Source organism: Pseudophryne corroboree, chromosome 1, assembly GCF_028390025.1.
Source record: "Pseudophryne corroboree isolate aPseCor3 chromosome 1, aPseCor3.hap2, whole genome shotgun sequence".
Taxonomy (NCBI): Eukaryota; Metazoa; Chordata; class Amphibia; order Anura; family Myobatrachidae; genus Pseudophryne; species Pseudophryne corroboree.
The window spans coordinates 379,001,857-379,026,691 of NC_086444.1; the positions used below are offsets into that span (position 1 = coordinate 379,001,857).

At 42.5% G+C, this 24,835-nt stretch overlaps 1 protein-coding gene across 5 annotated transcripts in view; it reads left to right on the plus strand.

The window, feature by feature from the left end:
- The window catches only part of LOC134886538 (uncharacterized), a 417,311-nt gene that overhangs the window by 197,012 nt on the left and 195,464 nt on the right, over window positions 1-24,835 (plus strand). The window lies entirely within an intron of this gene.

Sequence of the window (24,835 nt, forward strand, 5' to 3'; positions counted from 1 at the left end):
TCCTGGAACTCAGCTAGATAGCCATTTAGAGTTGTTATTGGGTTCTCAGTACCCATGGGCAAAGGACAGGTACAGTTGTGCATCATCTGCATAGCAGCAGGCCATTAGTCTGATTATTTCACCCAGTGGTAGCATATATACTGCAAAAAGCATGGGGGATAGTATAGTACCTTGTGGAACATCACATGGCAATGGCACTAGTGACGATGAGTATACTCCAGAGTAAACTCTCTGTGACCGGCCAGTGAGAAATGATTTGAACCAGCTAAAGACTGGTTCAAATCATTTGGGAATGACTGTGGTTATAGTTGTAGGTTCAATTGAGGAGAAACACTTCTCCACAGTAACATTAGAGAACTTCAGCTGTGAAGAGGAGTATTTCCCCATCACTGCGATATATACACAGTCCTGCTAAGGAGAAAGTGAACATAAAATATTTTTCTTGCTGACATTGATCCGAGGGAAAACCCCATAGTGCTGTATTCATTAATATATTCATTTCCTCAATTACCTTTTATGTGGAACAGTAGTAAATAGGATAGCACAATCTCACTGCATTTGCTTTGCATCCTTATCCGCTTTGACTATGTGCTTGAGAATTCAAAAGGGGGATAGCTGAGACAGCTTTTACTGGAGGTATTTTCATATTCAATTAAATATGTATCAGTAAGCTTTAGCAACTAGGAAAATGGCTATACTAATATGCAATTGCACAGCAGTTGGAAAGGTTATATTAATCCATTGTACAATATGTAATGTGTATTTCTGAACTCATCTGTGTGCTAAAGAACTGCTTGGTCTGCAGTCTTACTAGTGCACACTGTTACTGTAAGACCTAGACAGCTGCTTGTTCTGTTTGCACATAGCAGTCAGTGTAAAACTTCCTATCACTATGAAGAATGCTGCTTTGCTGTGGTTCAGTGCAAAGTTTGCACATAAATGTAATGCTAGTATCCCTGTTGTCTGTGCTGATTGTTGTCATATACGAGGTGTGGCTATTAAATAACTGAGACTGTACTTGTAAAAAATAAACCACACTGCATGAGTTAAAAGAGAGTGGGGGAACACTGACTTTGGACTATCCCAAAGTGGTTTTACAAGTTTTACCCCTCTTGCACAGATAGTTTGCTGACACTCAGTGTTAGAAGAAGTTGTGTTTTTCCCTTGTGTCATATAAATGCTTAGTTTAAAAGTAGAGCAACGTATTACCTTAAAATTTTTATTTAAATTTAAAAAACTCCCACCGAATCTTCCGTATACTAACCGAGCCTTATGGAGCAGATCGTATGTCACATGCACGTGTATTTAAGCTGCACAAAAGATTCAGTGACAGTCGTGATGATGTCAAAGATGATGAGCGTCCCAGAAGTCCTTGCACATCAAAAATAAATGAAGAGAAAAATGGTGAACAAAGTGTCGCTGGCGCTAGATCCGTATGGATGTGTGAGGAACCCCAATGGCGGGGTTCTGTATCCCTGAATGGGGATTTGATCCTTCAAATGATAAATAGTAACTCAATAACGATGGATATAAAACACATATAAATATTTAATGTTAAAAACATACAATACGTTAATACTGAACGTGCATGGTAACCATGGACAATCCAAGAAGGTGACTTGTGCTGTTTTTCTTTATAAACCACAAAAAGTATTCTCACCCTTTTACTGTGGTGCGGTGGGCTAGCTTATGAAATAAGCTGGTGTGGTCCTGGGCTGAGTCAGCCTAGCACCACCGCAGAAGATTTATCAGCATGGATTCACCTCCAGTTCACATGTGCTTCTCCTCAGTCCAAAAACTCTGGTATTGTACAAATCTTCTTTTATTGAACATCAAAAATAAATGAAAATGTGGGAAAAATTTAGAAAACTGTTCGAATTGACCATCAACTCAGCATCCGAATGATAGCAGAAATGGTAAACATCGACAAAGCAACTTTTAGACAATTTTTTCATCTTAACAGATGGTTCCAAGGCTTCTCACTGCTGAGCAGAAAGAAAATAGAAAGCAAATTTATATAGACATTTTGGAACAAATTCAGGCGTGATTTGCATTTTTATAGATAATGTTTGTACCCGTGATGAAACATGGATCTTCCTGTACAATCCTGAGACAAAACGCCAGTCATACACTGGAAAACGCCATCATCATCACCAATAATGAAGAAAGCACATCAAAGCAAATTCATATTCAATGTTAATGTTTTTTGTTGATATCAAAGGTATAAATTTGATAGACTTGGTGCAAGAATGCAGAACAACAGTGAACCAACATTACTACAAAAATGTTCTAAAAATTTTGCGGGAAAGAATGAGAAGAAAGAGGCCAGAGTTGTGGTAAAATGGTTTCATCCTTCATCAGGACAATAAACAAGCCCACACAGCTCTTTATCTGTGAAACAGCTTTTGGCTGAGAAACAGATTGCAGTGCTAGAACACCTTCCATACTCCCCAGACCTAGCACCATGTGACTGCTTTATTTTCCCTAAAGTCAAACTTGTACTCAAGGTAACCCGTTTTGCATCAGCTACTGAGGTAAAGACGAAAAAGACGAAGCTGTTAAGACAGTTCACTAATTATAAGCTACAGCACTGCTTTGATCAATGTGAAAAATAAGAATGCAGCGGTGTGTGAATGCAGAAGGGGAGTACATAGAAGGGGAATGGAGTTAAAATGTACTTAATATAAATAAATGTAAATTATGGCATCAGTCTTGTTATTTAATGACCACCCCTCATATACTTTGGGGGTGATTCAGACCTGATCGCTGCTGTATGTTTTCGCACAGCGTGCTATTAGGTACTAACTGCACATGCATATGTACCGCAATGCGTATGCCCATCGGACAGCAACAAAGGGCATCACCAGTCAGCGATGGGATGGTGCGAAAATTCCAATCGCACAGGCGATTGGAAAACAGCTTCCTCCTGTCAAAGTGATTGACAGGAGGAAGCCGTTTGTGGGTGGTAACTGAGCATTTATTGGGAGTGTCCATAAAAACGCAGGGGTGTCCAAGCGTTTTCAGGGAGGGTGTCTGACGTCAGCTCCAGCCCCGATCAGCCTGTTGTGATCGCACAGTAGGAGTAAGTCCTAAGCTGCGCAGAGAATGCACAAAGTGGATTTTAATAGCTGAGCATACACATGGGATCGCAGACTTTCACAGCAAATTTACACTCCCCCTGGAGATGGCAACTATCCAAATGCAAGACAGCAAAATTAGCAGCCCAGCGACCGGGTCTGAATCACGCCCTTTGTCCTTTATTTTAATATATCCCCATAATGTTCATTTAGCTCTTTTGTCTGACTACAGAAATCTTGGATTGTGTACTGTGCTCCCTGTAAAATGTTATGATCCCCAAATTTTCTGGACACTGCTACCTACAGATCTGGGGACTCTTCTCAAGTCACCCTATTCATTTGCTAGTGGTAGAGGGTTGTCTGCGCAACAAGTTTTATCCTTATCAATTTGGTTAACTTTTTTGCGTGTTTACTATGTGTTAGGTCATATTATTATTATTACATTTTATTTATAAGGCGCCACAAGTGTTTCACAGTTACATACAAAGGACAGTACAGGGAGACAAAACTTAGCATTACAGTAAATAAATAACAAAAATAGAGTGCAGGTAACAAAGAACACCACATTTCTCAAGACATAATACAGCTAAGATGTAAGTAGTGAGGGAGTGATCATCGTACTACTAGGGACTGGTGGCCATAGATGGAGATGAGCCTTTACCAGCAGGAGAAAAAGTGGGTACAGATGGTCGCTGAGTAGGGGAGAGCTGCGAGTGAAATGTGTTGAGAAGAGGGCTTAGATAACAATAGGAAAGAGGGCCCTGCTCTGAAGAGCTAGCAATCTAGTGGGTAGGGTCGACAGACAGATGACATGAGGTGCAAGCAAGCGGGAGGTAGCCTGATGGCAGTATGTAAGCAGAGCTGAGATTTTCAAGGCATGAGGCAGGGGGGTGGAGGAGCAGCCTCAGGACTAGGTTATGCATCAGGAGGGTATGCTTTGATGAATAGGTGGGTTTTTAGTGCCCGTTTGAAGCTTTGTAAGGTCGGGGAGAGTCTAATGGAGCGGGGGGGGGGGTGCGTTCCACTGAAGGGGTGCAGCATGGGCATAGTCTTGAACTCAAGCATGGGAAGCAGTGATCAGGGCGGCGGAGAGGCGACGATCATTGGTAGACCATAGGGGGTGAGAGGGAGCATGAAGGGAGAGGAGGTTGGAGATGTAGGGAGCAGTGGAATTAGATATGGCCTTGTATGTGAGGAGTTTGAAGAGGATTCTGTAGGGGAATGGGAGCTAGTGTAGATTTTGTTGAAGGGAAGTGGCAGATGTGGAGTGTCGGGAGAGGAAGATAAACCTAGCTGCGGAGTTCAGGACAGATTGGAGGGGAGCAAGATGGGAGCAAGCGAGGCCAGTGATGAGAACATTGCAGTAGTCGAGTCGTGAGATGACCAGTGAGTGGATGATAATTTTAGTTGCACTCTGGGAGAGAAATGGCCTGATGCGAGCAATGTTGCTTAGCTGGAACCGACAGGATTGTGCTAGAGCTTGGATGTGGGGTGCAAAGGAGAGGGAGGAGTCAAGAGTGATGCCCAAGCAGTGGAGTTGGGGAATGGGGTAGATGAGATGGTGGTGCTGTCAACAGTGATAGAGATATTGGTAGGGGGTGTTACTCTGGATGGGGGAAAGATGAGTTCAGTTTTGTCCATGTTGAGCTTCAGAGAGCGCTCAGACATCCAGGAGGAGATTGCGGAAAGGCAGCTGGAAACCTGAGAGAGGACAGAGGGGGACAGATCAGGAGAGGAGAGGTAGATTTGTGTGTCATCAGCATAGAGGTGGTATTGAAGGCCAAACGAGTTATGAGCGCAAGAGGTGTACAGGGAGAACAGAAGAGGGCCAATGACAGAACCTTGAGGGACACCAACAGGAAGGATGGAAGGGTGTGAGGTGGTGCCGGAGGCAGACACAGAAAAGGAGTGGCTAGTGAGGTAAGAGGAAAATCAGTCAAGGACAGTGCTAGAGAGGCCAGCATTTTGGAGTGTGCAGAGGAGGAGAGGATGATACACGGTGTCAAAGTCATATATATGATATAGGAGTAGAAAAAGATTTATAGTGTTTACATAATAATAATAATACATTTTTACTCCAGTAAAATATACAATAAACATATATCAATGGGTGTCACATAGAGAATGTCATTGGTATATTAACATTACAATTCCTTAAAATTGGGTTTATCTAGCTATTTCTCTTTTCTTATTCATATAAAAGCATTGAACAGGCAATCACTACAAAGTTGTGCATTAAGGAACAGAAAGGCAACCAGCAATAGCTAGCTTGGGACCACCTGCCTCTAATATTGTCACAACTTTGTATTGTTTGTTTCTTGAATGCTCTTATATGAATAAGAAAGGAGAGATAGCTAGACAGAGACAGTTTTAAGGAATTGTAATGTTTAAACATCTATGCCATTGATGTGTTATTGTATATTTTACTGGAACAAAATATTTTTTTTTTTAGCCAAACTGTTTTATTGAATACAAATGTCATACAACCTTGGAAATACAAACATAAGATCAAAAAAGAGGTACCAGACATGGAACCCATAATTCATATCATAAGAGGGGGCTGGTGGAGTGGTCCTGTGGTGATCCATTAATCGGATAGCAGAGAATATATACTAAGGTGGGAGGAGAGGGGGAACTACTGCGGTACCCAAAAGCTGATGCATAAAGAGAGGACTCCTTAATTTCCAACCATGGCAACCAAGTGTCTGAAAAGAACGTAAGCTGGCTGGAAGAGAAGGAAATAATATCCTCCATATCCATGTAATGGTCAATCCTCTTAAACCAGTCCTTAATGGAGGGGACAGTGGGGTCACAGATTTTGCTGCATTATTGAGATGACTAAGGAGGGATTTCTTATAAGTGCCAGTAGTAGCAGAGGAGAAGGAGTCTGTTACCCCCACATTCCCTGTGGAAGACTCCATATGATTTCCATTTAGCCCTGGAGAAATATTTGCCATTTGGAGGAGATTGGAACCCAGCTGTGCTGTGAGTACTCCGTAAGTCAGTAGAGCAGTGAATTTGCCGGCTAAGAGTAGATGGTGCACACTTTGCTAGTAGTGTGCAGTGCGAGAGCGATCAGCAGTGTTCAAACATGGCAAACATGCCTCATTTGGCACTGGCACATGGAATAAAAGGGTACCCAGTTATCCGGGAACATAGACCTTTAAAAATATATGGTCACACACGGAGATAAAACCATTCAAGTTGGACATTTTACAAAGGAGGGGTGAGACACCCATATGAAAGACACATGCATGTGTAATATTAAAAGGGACTTTACAATACACAGAAACACTTGGAGGATTTGTGTGGTTGTAACCCTTGAACCAACCAGCAGATATGTACAGCATTTTATTATCACCTATTATGTATGTTGTATAATAACATACATCAAAAGTTCATGATCAACATGATCAAAAGTTTACATACCCTGGAGATTTTGGCCTTATAACATGCACACAAGTTGACACAAACGGGTCAAGTCGACCTGTCATTGGCTACAGCAGAATAAAGTGAAGGTTCTGGAGTGGCCATCTCAGTCTCCTGACCTCAATATCATTGAGCCACTCTGGGAAGATCTTAAACGTGCAGTTCATGCAAGACAACCCAAGAATTTACAGGAACTGGAGGCTTTTTGACAAGAAGAATGGGCAGCTTTACCATCTGATTAAATAAAGAGCCTCATCCACAACTACCACAAAAGACTTCAAGCTGTCATTGATGTTATATCCCTTTCCTGTTTTATACAGTTCAATTACCTTTTCCCGCAGATCCTTTGACAGTTCTTTTGCTTTCCCCATGACTCAGAATCCAGACACGTCAGTGCAGCACTGGATGAAAGATGCAAGGGTCTTTCAGGAGTCCAGAAACTCACTGACCTTTTATACACACACACTGATTACAAGCAAACAGATCACAGGTGAGGATGGTTACCTTTAGTAGCCATTCAAACCCGTTTGTGTCAACTTGTGTGCATGTTATCAGGCCAAAATCTCCAGGGTATGTAAACTTTTGATCAGGGTCATTTGGGTAGTTTCTGTTGTCATTATGATTTAAAAAGAGTAAACACAGTTGTTTGACAATAAATGGCTTCACCCAACCACTAACCATGAGTGAAAGAAAAGTTTGTGAGTTACCATTCATATTCTCTGACAAATGGCCAGAAAATCACAAATTCTACTAGGGTAATTAAACTTATGAGCACAACTGTATATATATATAAAATGTACAAGAAGAGAGGGCACTCACCAGGCTTCAGCACATAAAAACTTGAAACTTTAATTCATCCCATTAAAAATCACGGTCGGCGTTCCGGCTCATGGCAGAGCCTTTCTCAAGACCATAGCAGTGCTCAGGGCACCCAAACAGTAAAATGCAGACCAAACCATAATTACCCCACCAGTGGCTCTATACATACCAGCTCATCCCTCATTCCAGATTCCCGCATCTGCGCGTCACCGGAAGTGACGTTGCGCGGTATCCAGACCAATTGACCAATTGATCACATCAATCACATCAAATATTAAACTAATATTCCATACCAGTGCATTAGTGTACTCATCCATACCTTACATGTGTCTACACGCTGGTGTACTGTATACAACTTCCGGTCCCTGAAACGCAGGAACAGGAAGTTATGCGGTTCAGCTATATTTACATCAGAGCGGTGCTTAAATGAAATATATCTTGATCCCTTAAAGTTGTACGATTCATCTATACATACTGTACATCAAAGCAGGAGACAATTGTCTGATAATGATACGTATGAGAAATTGCGCTTTAACCCACTACCACGAATTAAAAAAGAGATTGACGCATTGTTACTCTTAGCCCTTTCCAACAGATGGATAGATGAGAATACCAAGTCCTTTCTGACAGTGGAATACCCTATTAGTCCTATATTGTACACTTTACACAAAGTGCACAAGACACTTATAGATCCCCCTGGCAGACCGATTATCTCTGCCAAGGGCTCTATTTTACAACCAATTGCACAATTTTTGGATTATTACTTGCAACCATTGATTAAGAAAAGTAAGAGATATCTAAGAGACACTGGACATTTTATGTCTGCTATAAGAAGGTTGGGTATTATACCTGGTGAGTATAGGTTAGCTACAATGGATGTTTGCTCATTGTATACTGTGATCCTGCATGAACAAGGGATAAAGGCAGTAGAAAATGCAATGGTTGATGGACCTTACAATGGCCCGCCAATTTAATGGATGCTTGAGTTACTAAGGAGGGTCTTAGAATGCAACCATTTTCGCTCTAATGTAAATATAGCTGAACCGAACTGAATGACGGAGCCGGAGAAGACTGTTCCCTCTAGCAACCAGAGGAGCGGTCCCTCCGGTACAGAAGGGAAAAAAGATAGTGAAGTACCTACTCAGGTTGTGGTGGTAGGGGATTCTATTATCAGGAAGGCAAACAGGGAAATCTGCTACCGGGACCGTGATCACCATATGGTCTGTTGTCTCCCGGGTGCTCGGGTACGGCACATCGCGGACCGGGTAGACAGATTGTTGGGAGGAGCTGGTAAAGTCCTAGCGGTCTTGGTGCATGTCAGCACCAACGACAAAGTTAGTGGTAGGTGGGATGTCCTTAAGAAAGACTATAGGGAATTAGGCAAGAAACTTAAGGCAAGGACATCTAGGGTAATATTCTCAGAAATATTACCAGTGCCATGCGCTAGTCCAGAGAGACAGAGGGAGATCAGGGACGTAAATGTGTGGCTTAGGGACTGGTGTAGGAAAGAGGCGTTTGTGTTCTTGGAACACTGGGTGGACTTCTCAGTCAGGCGCCATCTTTTTTGTCGCGATGGATTGCACCTGAATGAGAAGGGGGCTGCGGTGCTGGGGGGCAGGATGGTTAGAAGGTTGGAGGAGTTTTTAAACTAGGAGCCTGGGGAGAGGGTTTAACTAGAAGTTACGGGTCAATGAGAACAGTAAGGTGTTACGATCCTGATGCTCAGGACAGGGAAGATCTTATGTAGTGAGTCCTGAGCACCAAGACGGAATGCTGGGATTGGGAAATGGGAAGGAAATAGCCCCTAGCACCCTACCTCCGTTGTCTTACCCGTGTTATCAATTCACGCCTGAACGACTATGGTTTCTTGGGCCCATGGCAGCCGCGTTTGAAGGGCGGGTTAGGTCTGCCCAACTCCGATGCCCCCTCAGGTCTTAAAGAGAGACAAGGCGTGAACTGAGACAGGGTAATAACAAGGGGACCTCTAACTGAAACAACCACGCTAGGGGCTATAAACTACCTAAAAACAAAAACGTATGTGCGGCACGCCGCCAAAGGAAAAATAACTACAAAGAAACCACTGTCCACTTCCCTACACGGCACCGCCGAGTTCCGGGGAGGACAGTGAAAGCGGAAACCTCCGCAAATGCACCAATTCACAGTAAAGTAAACACTAAGCGGCAGAAGCCGCTACTCACGAAACCAGGCGAGAACCCCAGATGACAAACAGGTTCACAAGGACTAGAAGGATTCCCAGGACCGGCTTCGGACCTCCAAAGTACCAAAGGGCAGGGAGCAAGATCCACCAAACACGGCTGACAGGAACAGAGTTCTGCAAGGCAGGAACAGCATACAAGAAGCTATCACCGGCGGGGCTGCAGTGTGCTGGCTCACATAAAAAGGCCCTGCTGGCCAATAACAGGAGGGCCAGCAGGACCAGCCCCCAGACCCTAATTACTAGTTGCCGTGCAGCTGCCCTGCTGCACGAGCAACCTAATAAACTATTCTTAGCAACGGGGAACGCGGTCCACCTGTGACGTCCCCGTTGCTATGCACGCACGGCGTCCTGCGTTGCCAGGGACCCGGCGGCTATCGTGCGCACGGCGTCCTGGCGTTGTTAGGCGCTGTGCGGGGGACAGGGAAGGAGAGAGGTGCGGCGGCCGTGACCGCTGCTCATTCAGGGCACGGCCGAAGACCGCCGCGCCTAACATAAGGATGGGGGTAGTGAACAAATTGGGGGTGGCAAAGGGGGGAGGGAAAGATCAGCTGGCAAGGGTAATTGCGGGGGTATTGACACAGAAATTACCGACAAAGGTATTGCCCATGGTATCCCGACATTATTATCTACATTATATACGATTATGGTCCTACAGTATGGTATATAAAATATGATGTCCATAGCATAAGGGAAAATACCTTCATCGGGGGAGGTTTTTTTTTAGAAAGACCTAATAGGTCTTATAGTAGTAGTAGTAAAGAAGGCTGTATTAAGTATGATGGGGGTGCTAAGGGAGGGAGGAGAATAACATTCGGCAAATGTAATTTTAGAAAGGCACTTGTAAATGAGGATAACATTCCATTAAAACAAACTGGCAAGGGTAATATTAAGCTAAAATGTATGCTTGCAAATGCAAGAAGCCTATCAGGTAAAATGGGGGAATTGGAATGGCTTGTATCAAAAAATCAATATGATATTATAGGTATTACGGAAACGTGGTGGGACGACTCCCACGACTGGGTTGCAAATTTGGAGGGTTATACACTTTTCAGGAGAGATAGGGCTACCAAAAGGGGAGGAGGGGTATGTCTCTATGTAAAACCATCTCTAAGGCCAAGCATAATATATGTTTTTTTTTACGAGGGGACTGGAGATAACGTGGAATCGCTATAGGTTGTGATCGCAAGCGGGGGCATTGAAGCAAATAAAACTAGTCATTGGCACGTGCTACAAACAACCATATATTAGCGTACAGGACGAGGAACAACTCTGGCAGCAAATTGAGAAAGCTGCGGGAATGGGGGACATCCTAGTGATAGGGGATTTCAACTATCCTGATATAAATTGGAGAAACGATTTGTGTGTAAAAGCTAGGAGCAGCAGGTTTCAAAACACATTAAAAGATCAGTACTTGTCTCAGTTAGTTGAGTACCCAACCAGAGGTAAAAATATTCTGGACCTAGTTATTACCAATAATGTGGACATTATATCAAACATCACAGTTGGGGAGACCTTGGGAAACAGTGACCACTATATGATCTCATTAGACATTAGTTTAAAAAAACAAAGCTATAAGGGATCAACCAAAACATTAAACTTTAGAAAAGCTAAACTTCAATAGGCTGAGGCAGGCACTAAACAACATTGACTGGGAAGTTTTGTTTCAGGGTAATGGACACTTCGGAAATGTGGGATGCTTTTTAAGAGTTGCTTGATAGCAATATTCACAAATTCATACCCAACGGCAATAAACGCAGGAGTACTAAACACAAACCAATGTGGCTTAATGAGAAGGTAAAAAAAGAAATGGCTAATAAGAGGCGTGCTTTCAAAGCATTTAAATCAATTGGAGGAGATGAGGTATTCCAGTATTACAAGGAATGCAATAAAAGATGCAAAAAGGTAATTAGAGCAGCTAAAAATTGTAAACAAAAAGAAAATAGCTATAGAGAGTAAAGCCAATCCTAAAAAGTTTTATAAATACATAAATAGTGAAAGGTTAACAAAGGAGAATGTAGGCCCTTTAAAAGATGAACTGGAAGCTTTGATAAACGATGACAAAATAAAAGTGAATATACTGAACAATTTTTTTTCATCAGTATTCACCAGGGAGGATCAGACGGTGACAGTAGTGCATAACGACAGAGATGATAATGATTTGTGGCTAGATACCTGTTTAAGTGAGGAATTAGTCCTGGAGAGACTAAGCAACATAAAGATTAATAAATCACTGGGCCCAGATGGCTTTCACCCGAGGGTTATTATGGAGCTTAGGGCTTAGCTGGCAAAACCCTTATACTTGATTTTCTATAGTTCAATTAGATCAGGTATGGTACCGAGGGATTGGCGCATATCTGAGGTAGTGCCATTATTTAAAAAGGGATCTAAAAATCATCTTGGGAACTATCGACCAGTTAGTATAACCTCTATAGTGGGTAAAATATTGGAAGGAATTTTGAGGGATAGCATAGAGGATTATCTGCGGAATTCTAAGTGTATTAGCAACAGTCAGCATGGGTTTTTAAGGGATAGATCATGTCAAACTAACTTAATTAACTTCTAGGAGGAAGTGAGCGATAATCTCGACCAGGGTAAAGTGAATGTGATCTTTTTAGATTTTGCAAAAGCCTTCGATACCGTGCCTCACAAGAGACTGATCATCAAATTAAGGGAACTTGGACTAGGAAATACTACATGGATAGGAAATTGGCTGGATAACAGGGTACAACGAGTAGTGGTTAATGGGATGTTCTCCAGCTGGGCACCAGTAGTTAGCGGAATACCACAAGGGTCCATAATTGGCCCGCTACTGTTCAATATATTTATTAATGATCTAGGAATAGGCTTGGAAAGCACAGTGTCAATCTTTGCAGATGATACTAAACTGTGTAAGGTAATTCATTCAGAAATCGATGTGGAGTCTTTACAGAATGACTTATTTAAACTTGACACTTGGGCGTCTAAATGGGGAATGAGATTCAATATTGAAAAATGCAAAGTTATGCACTTTGGGATTAGAAACAAACTTGCATCCTACACTCTAAATGGGGAAAAAGATAGGGGTAACTGTGGTGGAAACAGATTTGGGGGTGCTCATAGATAATAGGCTTAATATCAGTACAAAATGTCACAATGTCAAAATGCAGCAAAGAAGACAAGTAAAGTCCTTGCATGCATAAAACGGGGTATTGAGTCAAGGGACGTGGATGTAATCCTGCCTGTGTATAAATCATTGGTACGTCCGCATCTGGAATATTGTGTTAAATTTTGGGCACCATATTATAAAAAGATATCGGGTAGCTCGAAAGAGTTCAAAGGCGCATTACTAAACTGATTAAAGGGTAGATACACTGGAGTATTTACTGGGTTAAATTTGTATTCCCTTGAAAAGAGTAGACTAAGAGGAGACATTATTAATATCTTCAAATATGTAAGTGGGTTAATACAAAGAGTTAGCAGGGGATTTGTTTACTAATAAAACTCTGTATAGGACACGTGGGCACTCACTGAGGCTAGAGGAGAGAAAATTCCATACACAACGTAGGAAAGGGTTCTTCACCGTAAGGGCAATAAGGATTTGGAACTCCCTGCCGGAGAAGGTGATAATGGTGGACTCTTTAAACCATTATTTTGGTTGGTGCATTATAATGTGCACTGCTTAATACCAACCCAATGGGCATTTTGCCTTTTTTCAACCTCACTAACTATGTAACCATATAACTTCCTGTTCCTGTGTTCCAGGGACCGGAAGTCGTATACAGTACACCAGCGTGAGCGGCGGTGCTGCCATGGGTGGTGAATGAATGCGGGCTGCTATGAGTTTATAGACACATGTATGGTATGGATGAGTACACTAATGCACTGGTATGGAATATTAGTTTAATATTTGATGTGATCGATTGGTCTGGATACCGCGCAACGTCACTTCCGGTGATGTCAGACGCGGGAATTTGGAATGAGGGATGACCTGGTATATATAGAGCCACTGGTGGGGTAAGTATTGGTTGCTCTGCATTTTACTGTTTGGGTGCCCTGAGCACTGCTATGGTCTTGAGAAAGGCTTTGCCATGAGCCGAAACGTCGACCGTGATTTTTAATGGGATGAATTAAAGTTTCAAGTTTTTATGTGCTGAAGCCTGGTGAGTGCTCTCTCTTCTTGTACGTTATATGGAGGCATTGTCGACGTTATATGGAGGCATGGGCGTTTAATGGGCGATGCAACATTCATCCAGCATGACCCATGGTTTAGTATCCTTAGCCCCGGTCCATTCCAAGACACGGTTCAGTAATACGGCTTGGTAACAGCTGAGTATATGGGGAAGTTGTTATCCACCCATGTATTTACGACGATGTACTGTATTATGTTTAAAGCGAGGTGGTGAGTGGCCTAAGACATATTGGCGTACAAGACACGGAATTGCCTGAAACCATGCCGAGGAAATATGAATTAGGAGAGGCTGCAATAGGTAAAAAAAAATTTGGTTAGAGGGTTCATTTTCACTACATTATACCACTCCAGGAAATGCGCTTGGAGCGCCACTAATGATTGTCTGACCAAATGTCCTGTAAAAGGGGAGTAAAAGTTGAGGGAAACAGTTGGTATAGATCTTTAGAAATGTGAACTCCTAGATATTTACCCAACTTCCCGGTGTCAGGAAAAAGACCGTTTCAGATCGTTAACTATGGCAGCAAGCACAGTGAAGGTCAAAGCTACATAGTTGTCAGCGTCAGAAGGGAGATAGCAAAATGTCGGCTCCTCCGCAGTGACAGGTGTCGGGTGCTGCAGTGTGACATTATCCTACATTTCTTGGCTCCTGTCACAGAGGATAGAGCCGTCAGAGCATGTTGGACATTTAATATTTAGGCTGCAGTCATATGCATATATATAATGGGATAGAACTATCCAAGAAAGGATATAAGAAGAACTCTCTTGCATGGGTACTGCCCCTGTAAGGGAGTTCTTCTCATATCCGTTCTTGGATAGTTCTGTCTTACTACTACTCACTCTCAGGGAGCACCTACACAGAGTTATCCCCAAGGAAATTGATGAGAAATGTATGATATGTGAATAGTTCTATACTAAAACCTATCTTACTAATTGGGATTCTTCAGTGCTCACACCATCCCATTCTCCATTTCCCTCACACCATGGTATTTATAAGGTGCACAGGTTCAGGCCAGTGAATCAAAGAGATCCCCACCCTGCACCCAGGGTATACTTACGGTGTGTCCCTTCCCCTGCACAGCGCCATCTTCCCAGTGCTTTCTTATGCACATGCATTTTCCCGAATATCACTGGAAAGATGGCACTGTGGAGGAGGAGGGACCCGCTTGCAGGTGCAAGTTAAGATGTGTGGCTGGGGTGCTGCACACAGGTCCCCTCTGGCTTTAGGATGTCCCTGGCAGGAGATGTACTGTATAAGCAGTGAAAAGAGTGGAGAACTGTTTTGTTCTTTTACCTTTAGGGGATTTTAATTAAATTGTTTAAATATGTTTAAACAATCGGTTGATTTTTTTTTTTTTTAAGGTAAATCTGACTCCAAATATCCATTTCCATTTTAATAAATGTGAAACCTTTTTAAATTGGTAATACATTTGTGAAAAATATTTCTCCTTTGAAATTGCTTTTAATATTATAAAATAATCTATTGTATTTCCTACTTTTTTATCTTTTCTTTTTTTTTTTTTTTTTTAACTCAGGGCTGCAAAGTTTATTTAAAAGTTACTAGTTCTGTCCTTGAAACTATTTGTCCAAGGCAGACATATTTCTAGAGAAACAAATTTCTATAGCTTTGCACCATACTGAGCTGTCACATTTTTCATTTGAAGGAAGAACAGGTCTGTAAGGCTTATAAATTCCCAGGTAAAAATGCAGTGATTTAGGAACATTTAACCAGCAAGATTTAAAATTCAATACGAGAATGTGGCATGTGGAAATATTCAGCATAATACCCCAGTGGCGCACGCAGGGGGGGTTTCCGAGTACCCAGAAACCCCCCTCACCAAAAAAATAAAAAAAATAATTTTTTTTTTTTTTTTTTAAGTTTTTTTTCTGCATGACTATTATTATGCCTGCTGTCTTCCTGGTGGTACTTATAAGTGCTTAATAAAAGTTTACTTTATTTTAATTATAGTACATATATATCCATGTGCATACATTATATACACATGTATATACATACATATAAACACACACACACATATGATATATATAAACATGGGTGTATATATATATATGTGTACTGTATATACGTATATGCATGTTCAATATGCTATGTATGTATATATATACATATATATATGTGTGTGTGTGTATATATATATATATATAGAGGTGTATATACGGTATATATATGTGTGTAGATAAGTATATATATATATATATATGCATATATATATATATATATATATATACACACATACACACACACACACACACACACTAGTTTTACGGACCCATCATATACTGGGTCACCTCAATCCCCACCCCCGTGCTTGGCTCCACCCAGTTCTGGAAACCCCCCCCCATGCAAATCCTGCGTTTGCCACTGTACCCTGCCGAATTTCAGATGGACTGTTTGAAAAGACTTCAAGAAAACAATGATATATGTTCGGGGGCGCTTCTAGAGAGTAGGAGTCCTGTGTGCAAACTCCATCTGGACCTCGTCCTCTCTAGTCGGCAGCGCTGTAAAGACTCTGGGCACTAGGGTCATTGAGTCTAGTGCAAATGCGCAGATCTCTGGGAAAATGGCACCGCAGCCATTTTCCCAGTGTGTCAGAATGCGTTTGGAATTCCCTTTGTATGAACATATTCACAGGGACTGATGTTCACTGTACAATAGTAAGTTTATTCATACAGGGTAAAGCAGTGTACAACTGTAAACAATAAGTATTAATCAGGAGTGATTAGAGAACACAAAATGAAAGGGAGAACTGGAATTGCACTTGCAATGCTGGGAGTCTGGGAAGTACTTGGCAGTACTGGATACTTGGGAACACACTAGTGATACTGGGATTGAAAACTCACTTGTGATGCTGGGAACTGAGGGGACACGGGATGCCAGGAGACTGAGTACACGGGATGCCAGGAGACTGAGCACACGGACACACTGAAGACTGTGATTACATGAAAACGGTGTAGACTGTGGAAACACTTGAGACACTGTGGACTCTGAAAGTACTTGTAATATGATTGTTCTGTAGCAGATATAGTACCATAGCAGGATGCACTTGAGCAAAGAATGCAGGGTTGCCGTAGAAGGTTAGCACCGTAGCAGGATGCACTTGAGCAGAGAATGCAGGGTTGCAGGATTGCACTGTAGAAGGTTAGCACTGTAGCAGGATGCACTTGAGCAGGGAATGCAGGATTGCAGGATTGCACTGTAGAAGGTTAGCACCGTAGCAGGATGCACTTGAGCAGAGAATGCAGGTTTGCACTGTGGTAGAGTATGCAACATACCAGGATAACAGGATTGCACTGTAGCAGGACCACAGGATAGCACTGTGGTAGAGTATGCAACATAGCAGGATAACAGGATTGCACTGTAGCAGGATCACAGGACAGCACTGTGGCAGAGTATGCAACGTAGCAGGATAACGGGATTGCACTGTAGCAGGATCACAGGATAGCACTGTGGCAGAGTATGCAACGTAGCAGGATAACAGGATTGCACTGTAGCAGGATCACAGGATAGCACTATGGCAGAGTATGCAACATAGCAGGATAACAGGATTGCACTGTAGCAAGATCACAGGATAGCACTGTGGTAGAGTATGCAACATAGCAGGATAACAGGATTGCACTGTAGCAAGATCACAGGATAGCACTGTGGTAGAGTATGCAATGTAGCAGGATAACAGGATTGCACAGTAGCAGGATCACAGGATAGCACTGTGGTAGAGTATGCAACGTAGCAGGATAACAGGATTGCACTGTAGCAGGATCACAGGATAGCACTGTGGTAGAGTATGCAACATACCAGGATAACAGGATTGCACTGTAGCAGGATCACAGGATAGCTGTTGGAGCCTGGCAGTACTATGGGTGATTTCAGCAGTAGAGACCAGCATAACCAGGACCAGGAACTGAGACAACCTTAGCACGATGAACTGGCAACTGGGAGCCTGTGTGGCTGGCCTATATAGTGAGTTCAGGTGCTGCTCACAGCTGTGGTAACAGCTAATTACCAAGCTGCAGATACAGAGCAGAGAGTGCTGAGCCCCAGAGCAGAGAGCCCCACCCCAGGCATGGGGGAGAAACTGCATGGATCGTGACACAGTGATTTTCTTACTACACATGTGCAAAACATCAGGAATTTGTTAGTGATTTCTGCAGTACTGCTGCTGCCAATTTGGCACTCCGGAGGGTAAGTATTGAAAAAAATGGGTGCAGGGTATGCAGTGTGTGTGCACCCATTATAAATGTGTCAGTGTATATTTTGCTCAGTGCTGGGCATGGGTAATATTTTGGTGGTATGCCCTAATCATGGGAAGCTTGGCCCATCCCCGTTGAAGAAAATGGGGAAAATAAGGTATTTTAGTACCATGAAGCAGCACTCCGTGATGAACGAGCCAGGGTCAAATCCAGCAGCCTCTCTGGCCTTACCTCAACCCAGTACACAGCAGCTGAGCTGGGGAGACAGGCTGCTACTGCTGTTGGGTAAGAGGATAGGGTAGGTTGATTGCACATACTTTGGCCCCTGAAGACCTCTCCAACAAGTCGGGCCCAGGTAATTAGTACCCGCTACCACCCCGCTTGGTGGCCCTGATGTTGCAGAAGGACAGAATGTAGCCCAAACATTATATTCTGGATCAGTGCTTCCAAATTACAGTCCTAGGTACCCTTAACAGTGCATGTGTCCCATAGTCTGTGCACGAGCACTGGTGCACTCATTGCTGAGTCGCTGACTGACATATTTTATAAGATCCACATGTGGCAATAATTCATTAGCTTTTTTGTAAGGAAGCCTGGAAGATATACTATATAAGGGTTCGTTGAGTATTGGAGTTGGAAAACTGAAGCAGGGCCAAATGAAAACACATTCTAGCAGGGTGGCTGATTTGGGGTGCCAAAGCTAAAGGGGCACTGCAGCCCAACTGACCCCTACACCACAGAAAGGTTAAAGTGCCTGCTGTGCACCATTATTCACAAAAGATGAAGCACATTGCACAGCTGTCTGTATGGCTGCGGCCGCCTCCCCCTCTGCCAGCCTGTAACATGCAGATTTCTCTGCTGTGCTGAGCAGCATACAAAACCTCTTGATGTCAACCCATTGGGCCACTGAAGGGAAGAGGAGCCACTCAGCTGTGAAGAAAAGCAGGCAGGGGAAGCCTGAAGGCAAGGAGGTATGTAAGAAGGGGCTGCGGAAAGGTATGTTATGACACAGAATCTATGAGGCATGAGTCTGGAAGCGAGGTAGGGGGCATGTGGCTGAAAGGGACGCAGGGGGCATGAGGCTGGAAGGGACACAGAAGGCCAAGAGGCTGCTATGGATACAGAAGGCATGAAGCTGGAAGTGATGCAGGAGGCATGAGAATGGAAGGGGTCGCAAGAGGCATGAGGCTGGAAGTGACATAGGAGACATATGGAACACTGCAGTCAGGGGCTATATGAGCCTTTGTATTTTTTTGTCTTTATTTGTCAAAAAGTTTTCTAAAATTAAAAGCAAGTAATTTTTTTTCTGTTAATAATAAAAGGATTATTGATAAATGTAGTTTGATGGGGGCACTTTAAAAATTCTTGCACATAGTGCTGTTAGAGCTGGGAGACATTTTACTTTTTCAGTCCATGTACCATTATACACTACCACCACTGAGATTTCCTGTGTTAAAATTAGATTACAGTTTCTTTGGAGCAAAGGTATGAGGTGTAAGTCGCAGCTGTGCAGCTGGTACATTGCTCAGCAGCCCTCCACAGTGAAGGGGCCCCTCAGCTGGCAGCATTATGAGTCAGAATGACTCATTATATGTAGCCACCCACCCCTGCTGAGTGGGCTGCCAGTCCCCCCAGTACCAAAGAATGAGCAGCTATGACTGAGCTGCTGTCTGAATGTAGAGACACTGCTGCTGGAGGGAGAAAAGGCTCTGCAATCCCCTCTCCTCCCAGCTCCACCCCTCTCCTCTTCTTATTGCTCCGATCATGGCTTCCTCTCTGACTGAGGCTTTCCTTGCAACTGGGGTAAGTAAATTGCAATATATTTGTCACATACTGCCTGTCACCTTCTCCCTTTCACCCACTGCCTGTCATCCTCTCACTGTCACTCACGGCCTCTCTCTGGTGCCACTCAATGCCTCTCCAGTAACCCTCCTTCTATTACCCACTGCCTCTCCCTGTCATCCTGTTCCTCTCTCTGGCATCAACCACTGCCTCTCTCCTGTCACCCCTGTCTCTCCATGTCACCCTCTGCCTGTCACTGTCTGCTTCTTCCTGTCACCCTCTTTGCCTCTCCCTTTCGCCCACTCCCTGTCACCCTATTCATCTCTCTGCCACCCTCTCCCTGTCATCCTCTGCCTCTCCCTAATACCATTCACATGTCATCCTCTGCCTCACCATCTTACTCTCCACAACACCCTGTTTCTTCCTGTCATTCTTTGCTTCTACTTGTCACCCTCTGCCTCCTTCTGCCCAGGGGCTGGCTAGGCAGGGGGGCAGGTGCCATCTGCCCCCCGAGCCAGAGCAATTTAAGTGTTCCAGGGCCATTTTTGCATTGCATTCCCTGTGAAAAGCTGGGCCACTTGCTTGAGTCTGCCCCACAGGCTGAAAGTTGCCAGCCAGCCCCTGCTTCTCTCTATCTTGCACCCTCTGCCTCTTTCTGTCACCTTCTTCCTGTCAACCTCTGCCTCTTCATGTCATTTAATGCCTTACCACATCACCTTCCACCTCTCCCTGTCACCCTTTTCCATCAATATGGTGATAACTACTGCTGACTTGGAAACTTGGGACTTTGGATTACACTCTGACCAAGGTCATATCTGCATGAATTCTGTATATTCCTTCTGTGTTCACATGGGATCCTCAGAGTGCTTTGGGTTCCTGCCATGTTCCAAGAATATACTGGTCACATTGTTTTTGCTTTGTGTGTGATCTGGAGTTTGACTGTAAGTGCTACTGTGGCAGGGACTAATATGCCTGAATGCCTTAAACAAATCTAGAATAATAATACTTCAGTTGCTAATATAACATCTAATATTAGAATTCTAGATGCTGCAGGAGGATGCACCATGGATAATATGGGGCAGTATCTGACATCTTAATCCAATCTCAAATAATACATTGTGAAAAAGAAAAACAGTGCACTGAAACACTGATGCTATGTGAAATAAATATGATGACACTTTATACACCTGACTATGACCAAGTAAGAAAGATAATAGATTTCCCTCAGGGCCGTTCTCCTCAACAACATTTCAGTTATTTTTTTTTTTTAGAGGAAACATATCTCAAAATTCGATATAAAAAAACATACTGTAGAATAATTTGATGTATTTTAAAAAAAAGTACAATAAGTATGGAAATGGGAGCAGCTGCTTTGGTGTCCTTTAATCATAATAATTGTGTTTACCATCATAAAAACTCCATTCTGGTTAATAGTTATACAGTACTGAGATTTCTATAATCTTTTATATACGTTAAATCTCAAATGGACAATTGTATTTCTGCTGGTGAATATACTATGCAAGTGGGTATCAAATGCTGTCCTCAAGGCAATCCAGGTTTTAAGGATATCCATGTCTGAGCACAGATTCTCAAGTCAAAATGATTGAGGTTCTAATTAATTCACCTGTGCTCAATCATGAATATCTTTTAAACCTGGACTGTTGGGATGCCTTGAAGACCATATTTGGGAACCACTGTGCTATGGGGTTGGGTCTGATATGCTGGCGATCGGGATGCTGGCAGTCAGAATACCGACTGCAGCATCCTGATGATAAGAGTCCTGACGGGGCCAGGTAAGTATACTTACCTTTCCCCAATGCCCCTTAACCCCAAACCTACCTTACTGCAGCCGAAACCTAACCCCCCCCCCCACACCCCCTTGCAGCCTAACCCCAGAGCCGGCCCTAAGCATAGGCAAATGCCATGGGCATTTGGTATGCCTTGGGGCACAAGAAGCTTCTGCTGATTAAAATGATAAGTGATATGTGGCATGACTATATTCTGTGTGTGACTGCGGCTGTATCTGCATACAAAATGCTACGTTACAGTGTATTCCTGGAAATCACTGTAACGTAGTATTTCGTATGCAGATACAGTCACAGTCGCACACATAATATAGGCATGCCGCATATCACTTGTGCATCCTAGACACATAGTAATGCAAATAAGATGCAGTTTCATAAAAAAAAAGGTGCCCGACGTTAGCAGAGCTGGTTGGGAGCTGCCAGCTGACTCATACCAGGCATCTCCTGCTGCATGGCTTATTGAGGCAGGATGTATGAGGACACATCTGTATTCAAGCAGAGGCAGAGGTCACAGTGTTAGCAGCCATGTGATTGCTGTGTGCGGGTTGGTTGGTTCTGCAATAGTGTTCTGCGTAAGGGGCATTATGTGTGTCATTATGTGTACAGGGCATTTTAATGTGTGGCATATGTGCAAGGGGCACTATGTGTGTCATTATGTGTATATATGCATTAATAATGTACAGCATATGTGTAAGGGGCACTATGTGTGTCATTATTTGTATAAGGGCATTATAATGTGCGGCATGTGTGTAAGGGACATTATGTGTATTAGGGCATTAATAAAGGTTGGCATAATGTCTAAGGTGCATTATGTTTATAAGGACATTAATAATAATTGCCATATGTGTAATTACTGCGCTTATTATGTGTATAAAGGCATTACTGATGTGTGGCATTATGTGTATAAGGTGCTTTACTGTGTAGCATAATGTATAGAAAGGGCACTACTGTGTGGTCTAATGTGAATAAAGAGCAATATGGTGTGATGTAATGTATATAAGGAGCAATTCAGTGTGATGTGAATAAGGGAACTACTGTGAGGAGTAACGTATATAAGGTAAAGTAGTACTACTGTGCGGTGTAATGTGAATTAGGGACACTATCGCATGATAAAATGTGAATAAAATTGCACTACTGTGTGGCATAATTTGAATTGGGCGGACTATTGTGTGGCTATGCCCCTTCCCAGCAAGAACACACCCCTTTTTGGGCTGAGCACCGAATGTGCGCACTGTTCCTATTTAACATATAGGGGGTAGGAACACCAAAATGAGGACTGTTATGGGTGAGGGGTGATGGTGTTGGGAAAGGGGTGCAGGGTCAGAGTCGGAACTAGTGGTGGTGCTAGGGGGCACCAGGCAAAATTTTGCCTAGTGCATCGTATAGGTGAGGGCCGGCTCTGCCTAACCCGAACCCTCCCTGGTGGTTCCTATACCTAACCCCTCCTTCCTGCAGCCTAAAAGCTAATCTTCTAGCCCCAAAGCCTAACCCAAACCCTCCCTGGTGGTGCCTAAGGTTAGGTCCCTCCTTCCCGCAGCATAAAAGCTAATCTTGAAGCCCCGTAGCCTAACCCTAACCCTCCCCAGGGTGCCTAAACCTAAACCCCACTTCTGACCGGATTCTGTGCTATGCTGTATTTGTTACTTATTTTATTGTAAAAAAAACATTTTTATACTATACATACTGGTACTGTACTATTTGTCCTACTATTCTCATTTTCATGCTGTGATATTCAACTTCTGGCGCCTTTGAAAATTCTAGAAATAGAAAATGGTTTAGTGATGGGTCTTTAGCATAAAGTGAGAGCACCTACTGTATTTTAGCTATCCTTCTGATTCAGCATCTACTGTGCAATCCTTCTTCACTGAAATCACTTGGGTGGAATTCCGATTGAACTATTACACTTTTTTTTGTTTGTGTTTTTTTTTATTTTTTGTGTGATATATTTACTGCAAAGAAGAACTGAAGTGATGTAGATGAACACAGCACTGAATGACATCTATCAGATCATTATCCATCTCGCCCCACCTAATTGTTAACACTTTGCACATGCCAGAGTTTAATAGCTGGAAACCTCCATGCATGATTCATTTAAGGACAACAACCTCAACATTTATCTCACTTTATTAGTGTTCTGCAGGAAAGTGAATTTGAGTCATGTCTATTTTTCTGTCTTTTGCTTGCGGTGGATAATGAGTATGTATTTACACAGAGAGCAGTCTTGAGTGGTCAAAGAAAACACAGAATGACATTATATATATATATATATATATATATATATTACAAATAGAAATGGATTCTCGTGGGAGCCAATATGCCTTTTGTATGACAATAATTAAAAGTTTTTATTGTACAGAAACAAACGATATTTATCCTAAGCGTTCGTTATTGACACAACCTTCTAAAAATTCATATAAAACAATATTACAATCTTATACATAAATTACAGTTGGATGTGAGGATTTTACAGCCAGGTGATCACAGTCAGAACTCGAAATGGATGTATCTCCAACCAGATGTTTGTGATAAGGACTTTGTTAACCAGACGTTGCAAAACCCAACGCGTTTCGTCCGTTAGGACTTCATCAGGGGTTTGGAATCAGTTCTTATAGTAGGAGTGATTACCATTGATTAGAAAGGTTTAGAATATCCAATGATTACATCCAATCACATATTCAATTCGATAAATATAATATCTAGATAGACTTCAAAAAAAATATATAAATTTGGTTGAAATTAGATGATGTTACGTTCCCTATTTTCAATCAAGAATGGTGGAACCTTATAGTCTACCTCTGTTTATACATGTCACCAAACAGAGAACTTAGGAAAATGTCAAATCCTGAACGAAACTATTCCCTATTTTCAATCAAGAATGGTGGAACCTTATAGTCTACCTCTGTTTATACATGTCACCAAAAAGAGGACTTAGGAAAAATTTCAAATCATGAATGATACTATTCCTTTTTACAGGAACAAGTGCAACCTCACTGAATACCAACTAAAGCTGTAGTTGGTATTCAGTGAGGTTGCACTTGTTCCTGTAAAAAGGAATAGTATCATTCAGGATTTGAAATTTTTCCTAAGTCCTCTTTTTGGTGACATGTATAAACAGAGGTAGACTATAAGGTTCCACCATTCTTGATTGAAAATAGGGAACGTAACATCATCTAATTTCAACCAAATTTATATATTTTTTTTGAAGTCTATCTAGATATTATATTTATCGAATTGAATATGTGATTGGATGTAATCATTGGATATTCTAAACCTTTCTAATCAATGGTAATCACTCCTACTATAAGAACTGATTCCAAACCCCTGATGAAGT